The 9,781-nt window shown below is 42.3% G+C and overlaps 1 protein-coding gene across 3 annotated transcripts in view; it reads right to left on the reverse strand.

Annotated features, from left to right (window-relative positions):
• LAMC2 (laminin subunit gamma 2) overlaps positions 1–5,885 on the reverse strand; it is an 82,586-nt gene extending 76,701 nt beyond the window's left edge. For all 3 annotated transcript variants that reach the window (XM_081824751.1, XM_081824750.1, XM_081824748.1), the window contains exon 1: positions 764–5,885. The gene's annotated coding sequence lies outside the window, so the exon portion shown is untranslated. The remainder of the gene's footprint in view (positions 1–763) is intronic.
• Positions 5,886–9,781: the final 3,896 nt, after the last annotated feature.

Raw genomic sequence — 9,781 nt, forward strand, 5'->3', positions numbered from 1 at the left:
CCTGATGTTTCAGCCAGGACTTGATGCTACTTGCTTTTTCTTAAAACAAGACAAACAGCAACAACAACAAAAACAGTGCTATTTCAATGTGTTGAAAGAGCTGAACTCTTTTTTTAAAAATTCCAGTTAACACAGAGTGTTATATTAAGTGCTTATCAGGATAAGTGTATTCTCAGTGCCCTTCACCAATTTCACAGTCCCTCCCCCACTGCCCCCACCAAAAAAATCTGAATTCTTTTGAAAAAAATTGTTTATTTTTAAATAATCTCTATACCCAACGTGGGACTCAAACTCACAACCCCAAGGCCAAGAGTTGCATGCTCTACCAACTCAGCCAGCCAGGCCCTCTAAAGATCTGAACTCTTAAGCTTACCCTGCTGAGTCTATACTTCTGGACCTGTGAGCTGGTGCAGAATAATAATAGTGTCCTTCATTTAGGGAGTCCATTTCACTGGGGACTCCAGAGTAACCTGTGGATTTTTGCTCTCTTAAGAATGGCACATTGAAGAATATTCTGATCAGAAAACACTGAATGGGGTGCCTGGGTGGCTCAGATGGTTGAGCGTCTGCCTTCGGCTCAGGTCATGATCCCAGGGTCCTGGGATCGAGTCCCGCATCGGGCTCCCTGCTAGGCGGGGAGCCTGCTTCTCCCTCTGCCTCTGCCTCTCTCTCTGACTCTCATGAATAAATAAATAAAACATTTAAAACCTGAGGATAGGAGTGGTCCTATTTTAACAAGTGATCTTTAAAAATTGAGTTTTACCTCTTCCATGTTTGAGATTAAGAGGTTTAATGACGAAGATCTGGAAGGCTCTGCCCAGTCAAGCCATTCACCATTGCTCCGGTGAATGCATGCCTCCGGGCGCTCTTTCTTCCTCTGGCAAAAGTCTGATTCTGCAGCCTCTGGGCACGGTCTGTAGAGCCTGGCACTCCCCTCCGAGCCACACCCACTGTTGTCATGCAGTGAGCACACCAAATAGGTTCTCCGGGCCAGACGGCGGCTGAGGTGTCTGCCGTGGAAGGGAAGTACAGTCATGCTCACACCCGATGACACAGTGACATAAAGGAAGCAACTAGCTGAAAATAAATATAGTCACAGCACGGAGGTGGATTTCCCATGTGGAAGTAATGGAGCTCATGGGCCCCTTTCTGGCTCCACGCTTACTTTTGCATTTGTGATCTTATATATTTTTTTAAAAGAAGGCCCCAAGCTGCACAAGCTTCCAACCCCACAAAAGCTTAATTTACCTGATTATACTAAATTTTGTATTTTTTTTACATACTTACCCATTGACTTGAACAGTTCTGTGGGGTTGTGACAGCCCCATTTATAGGAAAAATAGGCAGAGTTGAGAGACTTAGTTAAGGGTACCCAGTTAACTTGTCCATGAATTGTGGCCACTCAGTAGGGCCTGAAGTTTTAAACTGAACTTCTTTGGATGTCTTAAGGTATATTTGTTGCTTTACCTAATTTCAAATGCATCTCCCACATTAAATGACTTGGCTCTTTTATTTCATGCTTGTGGAAACGTTCAGAACAAGCTTGCCAAATTCATAGCATTAGATGATAATTATGAATCATAAAAAGTCTAGTCTCTCCCATGATCTTTTGGCCTGTTCACATCTAGTGGATAGAAATTATTATTTAGAAGATCTTGTGAAAAGTGGAGAAATCAATTGGAAACAAAAATACTTATATTAAAATTTTTTAAATAGATTTGTCAGTTTTCACCTACTTTTTAAAAAGGCTTTTGTATTCCATAAGACGAATGTCTTGATTAATTAACAAATTTGATGTTTATATAGTTAGAGTTTCTCAGTATAAGTTTTAAGCACAGAGAAGAGTTAATATTGTTTGTCTCTAAGACTGTAATTAGCACATATTCTGAACATTCTTCCCAATTCAAGGAGTTAGCCAGGAAAGGTAGCTGAGAGTGAAAATAATGCCTGGTTGAGTCCAACACACAGACACAGAAGATATAATTGTTGAGAACCAATACACAGCACTCTAATTCTCTGGCCAGCATCAGAATCCCCTGGAGGGGGCTTGTTAAAACACAGATTACCCTCTGACCCCTCCACCCCTGAATTTCTGATTCAGTAGGTCTGAGGTGGTATCGAGAATGTGAATTTCTAAGAAGTTAACAGGTGAGGCAGACGTTGCTGGCTCTAGGACTCCACTTTGAGTACGATTGCTCTAGAACTCCTGAGTCCACAATCCTATGTGAATGCAAACTTTATTTTATTACATATTCAACCCTCACCAAACTCAGCACAAAGGCACAAAAAAGTCCACAATAGTTTTTGCCAGCCATTCTTTAGAATCTGATTAGACACCAATAGACTATCAATAGTTTGGTAACTACTCTTTTTGATCTCAACATGGGGAGATCTTTCTCGTTTGGGCTCTGATTAATAACTGGGCACTTCTGTAGAGCCTCAATAAACAGTGAGAGTTTGAAATAATGAAATAATTTGCTATGTCATTGGTCTTATGAGATGACAGCCAACAATAATCAATCAAAAACTGGAACATGGAAACTGAGCACATGGAGCGTAAGAGTTCTCCCTGTGATTAGAGACTACAGTGCTGGGTTCCAGAACATCTTCAATACAGAGAGCAGTGGATGGGAGGAAAATTCAACCACTCAATTGCATATCATCGAATTCGCTGTCTGCCTTTTCAAATCTGGATCAATGTCCCTGAACCCATTTCCCACACCATGTTCTCTTCAACACAGCCAAAAATTATACTTTTTTGTACAAATATAATTTGTCCTTCATAGACTTAGCAAAAAGAACAGTCCTCAGCATTTATTTATTTTAGTGAATAAATCAATATACTAATATTAATATATAATGTTCCGATGCATCTGTTTACCAACATGCTCACATATCCCTATTTAAAGAGATATGTTTTCCTCTATTTTTTTTTTTTTTACTATTTCTTATGTTTTGTCTTTTGCTGCCTCCCCTACTTAAATAGATTTCTCAAAGTAGGAAAAATTGCCTTTGTCACAGTGTAAAACCCATGGGTACTGGTACCAGGTAGGCTGCAAAAGCAATGAGTGCTCCAAAAATATTTGTCAATAATGCATAAAATAGGCCATGCTCCCTAAAGCCAAGTAGCCTAATAAACAATTTGCTCAAAATTCAGCATCATCTTTGAGAGATTTTCATCAATTTGAGTGGCCCATTTTTGTTGTTGTTGGCTCTTGGCGTTTGGGGAATTAATAAAACCTAATTTTGCTCCTTGGAGGAGTGGCTGGTTCCAGAATTATGGCACAGATAATACAAGACGAGCCTGAAATGTCTTGTTGTGCCAAAAGTAAGATAACGCTCAAAGAATGAGGGAAATTATCAAAAGATCACAGGGGTCAGCTTTGAACTACTGCCACGGCTAAATAAGGGACATTTAAAGATCAAAATAAATCTCAAGAACAACCTATTGTAACTTATTAAATAAAAGAGGAATCCATAAATCTAATATGAAGATCTAACATAAAAAGTGGGACAGAAGGAAAAACTACCTCTCAGAATAATGCCAACTAATATATATATAAAGAATGATGGAATTCTCCCTTTGGCAGCCTCATCAATGGATGCTAAAACTAGTGGGTAAAAGTGTAAGGAGTAACAGGATATTTATATAGTTTCAAAGTATGTCCTCATAAGATACTTATTAATTACAAAGGGTTACCGAGTAACTTCACAATGGAGAAATCTGGGAGGCACCACCCCAATCAGCTGTCAAAGTGAGCATTGTCAGCAATGACTTATGTGCCTCCTGTTACTATGTACTGAAGGGAATTCAGCATCACTTCTGCGATCTCGCTGTCAAAGTGCACAACCTGAATCCAATCAAGAGAAAACATCAAAGGAACCAAACTGAAGAACATGCTACAAAATAACTGTCTATTTTCTTAAAATGTCAACATCAGAAAATACAAAGGAAGACTCAGGAACTGCTCCAGAGTAAAGGAAATAAAAGAGACATGACAACTGAACACATAGTTTCAGATTTTCTTTCTTTTTTTTTTTTTTAAAGCTTTTATTTATTTATTTGACAGAGAGAGTGAGAGATTACAAGCAGGGGGAACAGCAGAGGGAGAGGGAGAAGCAGGCTCCCCACCAAGCAGGGAGCTCGATGTGGGGCTCAATCCCAGGACCCTGGGATCATGACCTGAGCCGAAGGCAGATGCTCAACCGTCTGAGCCACCCAGGTGCCCCCAGATTTTCTCTTTTTTAAAAAGACATTACCGGGACAAATGGTGTATTAGTTTTCTATGGCTGCACAACAAGTGGCCTCAAATTTAGTGGCTTGAAACAATACAACTTTATTCTCTTTTATTTCTGTAGGTTAGAAGTCTGACAGGGATCTTCCTGGGTTAAACTCAAAGTGTCAGCAGGGCTGTGTTCCCCCTCTGGAGGCTCTAGGGGAGAATCTCTTCCCTTGCCTCTTGCAGATTTTCGAGGCTGCCCACGTTCCTTGGCTCCTGCCTCCCACTCCATCTTTAAGCCCCAAATGGCAGGCTGAGTCCCCATCTCATTGCATCACCCCGACCTCCTTTTCTGCCTCCCTCCTCCAATTATAAGAATCCTTATGATTATTATGTTGGCCTACCCAGATAACCCAGGATAATCTACTTTAAGATGGGCTGATTCACAACCTTAATGACATCAGAAACCTTAATTCCCCTTTGCCGTGCAACTTTACACATTCACAGGTTCTGGGGATTAGGATGTGGACATCTTTGGAGGGACCATTAGTCTGCCTACCACAAATGGTGCAATCTGAATAATGGCTGTGGATAAGATAATCATATTGTATTGATGGTAATTTCCTGATTTTGACAACTGTGCTGTAGTTATGTAAGAAAGTTCCCCGTCTTTAGGAAATATACATTGAAGTATTTACGGGTAAAAGGGCATCATGTCTGCAACTTAAAACATTTCTCTCTTTCTCTCTATGCAGAGAGCAAGAGTGAGAGCAGAGAAAAAGCAAATGTGATAAAATGTTAACATTTGAGGAATCCGAGGAAAGAGTACTGAAGAACTTTTTATGCTATTCTTACAATTTTTCTGTAGGTCTGAAATGATGTAATAAAAAATTTTAAATGTAATCTTTATAAATAAATTTTCTATTTCTAATAAATACTTAAATCTGTGGCATATTGTTATGAATGACCTGTTAATTCTGATGGATCTTTTAAAAATCTCTTTTGAAACTTTCAGGACATTTTAGCAAGTGGTTTAATGACATTACTCGCAGTTAATTATGAACACATTATATACATCGGGCAGTCTTGATTGTATTACGAAAGTAAAATCAACAACCACACTCCTGTTGTCCCATAGCTTGGGTATTAATACTGAGTATTTTTCATTTTGCTTTAATGTATTACTTTAAAAATGGGGTCTCGAAAAAGGTTTTTTAAAAGCAGGCAAAAGACTATAGTTACATCTTCTACCAATAGTTTCTTAGTTTTGATAAATGTACCATGGTTATATCAGATGTTAACATGAGAGGAAGCTAGGTGAGCCAGCTCTATGCTTCTTATCCCTGATCCTAAGTAAGGGAAGAGAAAGAGAGGGAAAAACCATAGGCAACGAGAGGGGTGTGAGCTGTGTAGGGTATATGGCCCAGATGCTGAAAGACAATTCCATTCCAAGTAATAATTCTGCCACTAACTGGTTCCTTAATATTGGGCAAATTACTAATATATTTAAATCCTGCCTTGATCTCTCCAAAAAAGGGATTTGAGGAACCTTATCATAAAGTACATGTACATAATAGGAAAATGGATCATAATCATGAGAGAATACGGTAAGATGCTAAAATAGTGGTTAGGGGGGCGCCTGGGTGGCTCAGTCGTTAAGCGTCTGCCTTCGGCTCAGGTCATGATCCCAGGGTCCTGGGATCAAGCCCTGCATCGGGCTCCCTGCTCGGCGGGAAGCCTGCTTCTCCCTCTCCCACCCCCTCTGCTTGTGTTCCCTCTCTCGCTGTGTCTCTCTCTAATAAATAAATAAAATCTTTAAAAAAAAATAAAAATAAAAAATAAAATAAAATAGTGGTTAGGGTGATGGGCCAGCAAGCCATGGTTGTATCTCCTCGTTGGTCAAATGAAGACCCTCAATAAATCAGGGGCAAATGAAAGTAAATAATCATGAAGGTACCTTTAAAAACATAGTATACGGTGCTAAATACCTTGATAGCGTTAGTCCTTCCCCAGTCCTTCAGAAATGTAAGGAGGTCAACCTGACTGAAATCTATGTGGCAAAACCCATCTCTCTGGCCAGGTCTGAGCCTCTGTCTCAGCCCGACTCAGACAGCGCAGATAGCAGACTGTCTGAGCCAAGAGGGATGAGCAAGTTGTAACACAAACTTCTCTGACCCTGCTCAACATGTAATCACTGAAATCACAGTTGTTTCTACCGAGGCTTTATCTTGGACGCTGGCTCAGCAACCCAGGAACGTGTAATCCACACTAGGACAGCACATCTTCTCCAGACATTTCTGTTCATGGCTGGATTTGAGCTTACTCGGCACTAACCTCAACTTAGAAACCACTCTCAGGAGGAAAAAATTGCCCATGCAAAGAATGGGGACCAACTGACACAGAGGAAAAATCGGATCCTACATCCTGGAAGGCAAGCACAGAATATTCAGAAAGGAATTGCAGTAGAAATTCTTTTTATATATATATATATATATATTTTTATTTATTTATTTTTGAGAGAGAGGAACACAGAGGGAGAGGGAGAAGCAGGCTCTCCACTGAGCAGGGAGCCTGACATGGGGCCTCGATCCCAGGACCCTGAGATCATGAGCCGAGCCAAAGGCAGACGCTTAACCGACTGAGCCACCCAGGCGCCCTGCATTAGAAATTTTTTTTTTTTTAAAGATTTTATTTATTTATTTGAGAGAGAGAATGAGATAGAGAGAGCATGAGAGTGGGGAGGGTCAGAGGGAGAAGCAGACTCCCTGCCGAGCAGGGAGCCCGATGCGGGACTCGATCCCGGGACTCCAGGATCATGACCTGAGCCGAAGGCAGTCGCTTAACCAACTGAGCCACCCAGGCGCCCCTGCATTAGAAATTTTTAACACTAGTTGCTATGGCACACAATTTGATGACTGAATTTATTTAATTATCTTTTAAAATATTTTACTTATTTTAGAAAGAGAGGGAGTTGGGGGAGGAGCAGAGGGAGAGGGATAAGCATACTCTGTGCTGAGTGCAGAGCCCAGTGGGGGGCTCAATCCCACGACCCTGAGATCATGACTTGAACCAAAATCAAGAGTCAGGTGCTTAGCTGACTGAGCCGCCCCGGCGCTCCTGATGATTTCATTTAGTTACTGAAACGACAAAGGATCTCAGTACAAGTACAGAAACCACAGGCTCAAAAGCAACAGTCTGAAGCTCAAGTAGAATTTTTTGTTACTAGCCATGGTGAAAAAGGATTATGGGAGGAGAGAGAGGTGTCCTCAAAGGTATGACCAGGCACATTTCACAGAGAATCAGTTAAATTGACATACTCATGGGAACAATGCTGTATCCGAGGGTTACATTCTTGATCAAGAGCCTGATGCTCAACTTTTTATAGAAATAAATATAAACTATACTGAATTCATCACAAGCAATGCCTGCATGGCCTATATTACAAGGCCCTCTAAGGCACCCGGGCGAACAGGATGAAACACTAACCAAGCTGTTGAAATTTACCAGGCCGATTCCCAGGAGTTAGGGAAAAAGAAAGGGAACTAATGTTATCATGTGGGCCGGGAGCCAGAGGTATCTACAGAAGGGGCTGTGGGTAAAACTGGCAGACACACGCAGTGCTGGGAGCAGCTAGTGTGAGGCTGGGATGCAGAGCGAGGGACCACTGGCAGACACACGCAGTGCTGGGAGCAGCTAGTGTGAGGCTGGGATGCAGAGCGAGGGACCACTGGCAGACACACGCAGTGCTGGGAGCAGCTAGTGTGAGGCTGGGATGCAGAGCGGACCACGCCAGCTGGTTGCCGCTTGCGGAGCTGTGTGTGGTGTGTGGGTGCTGTGTCACTTGGTGAAAGACAGCAGTTTTGCTTCTCTTCCTGCAAATCCCTCCTTCGGTGGGAGTACTGAGAGAGCAGAACGATGCTGAAAGCAAGGGACAGAGGGCATTAACAAGCATCTGTAAACCTCGCTTTCTGCTCATGCAGGGGAAAAGTAACAGAAATGGGAGAATAGGCAAATGAGAAAGGTTGATTTTACCTTTAGACCATTTAGAAAACCCAGTGACCACTTCCTGTATGCCTCCTAACCCTGAGGATGTGGACAGAAATACACAGACCGGGATCTTGGGGAGTAGGAGGGAGCTTGGGGGGAAAGGTCAGTGAGAAACACCTGATCAATAAACATGTGTCAACGCTAGAAGCCAGTACAAGGCTGGGGGGCTGGTGGACACAAGGAAGGACTGACCAATGTCAACAGAGCAGGTGACACCTTGACCTCAGGCTTTCCTGTAATGGAAAGGAGAAAGAATACCATGGGCAGGGAGAAGAGTGAAAGAAATGACATGTTATAACAACACTGGAAATGTTGAGGTTTCTCTTATTTGAATTCCCAACCAGGAATTTCTTAGCTTTTATTTGACTTCTGCTAAATATTTCCTTTTCTTAAGCATGTCATTAATTTTTTAAAAAAGATTTTATTTACTTATCTGAGAGAGAATGAGACAGAACACATGCAGGGTAGGGGCAGAGGGAGAGGGATAAGCAGGCTCCCCGCCGAGCAGGGAGCCTGAAGGGGGCTCCATCCCAGGACCCTGGGATCATGACCTGAGCCAAAGGCAGATGCTTAACCGACTGAGCCACCCAGGCGCCCTGCATATAATTAATTTCTATTTAGAGTATCATTTGTGTAGAGCAGATATAATCATCTTGGGGGACTCAGTACAAATATAAAGCACTCTTGCTGATAACTTCTGAACCACTGGAGCCTGATAGATTATTTACTAGGAAGTTTCTTATTTTTCACTCGTGATTAGTATCTACTTCATTTAAACCTGCTCAGTGTGAACAGGCAAAATTACCTGCTATGTACAACTGTCTTGTTTCTGGTCCCATAAGCTAAGGGCCTGGAGAGAGGTGATCCTTCATTGGGATGGGTCCTTCCTCACCCTATGAAGCAGGCACCATCTGCCTTTCTACTTGGTGGCTCTCCTGGGTGCCAGAGGTCTTCTTTAGCATTCCACTTTGAGCTTAGTGAAGTGGAGCTGGTGAATTCAGATTTATCAGGGGGCTAAAAATGCTTACTTTAAGGAGTAAACCTTCGGGGATATTTTGCATCAGATTATGCCAATACCAACCTTGGAGAAACTGCCGACCCGCAAGTTTTTAAAATCCCACTCATCACTTGGACACAGTAACTAGAAAGATGTGTTTGCGTTTGAATCAGGTCCTACAAACAGGTTAAGAACAGGGTATGCGTGAAAGCGAGGAACTAGTGCCCTCTAAAGCTCTCTCTGAGCAAGTCCAATCGAGGAGAGTTCAGGTTCTTCACAGGTGTCATAGTTACAAGGATTTAGAAGATCAGGAAGGTGGCAGGTCATCCGCAGGGACTCAGGGCTATGAACAGAGCACCGAAGAGGAAACCAAAGCCTTCCTGCTGTCTCCGTATCTGAAACTCTTCACCTGGCCTCAGATGACTCCCGCTGGGTCAACCCTCCAGATGGGCTGAGGCACGGATGAGCTACTCTGGCCTGCCGGCTCAGCACATCACTTACTTTTTCTCTCTATTCC

This window comes from Leptonychotes weddellii, chromosome 6 (assembly GCF_054177405.1).
Source record: "Leptonychotes weddellii isolate Sample4059 chromosome 6, ASM5417740v2, whole genome shotgun sequence".
Classification (NCBI taxonomy): Eukaryota; Metazoa; Chordata; class Mammalia; order Carnivora; family Phocidae; genus Leptonychotes; species Leptonychotes weddellii.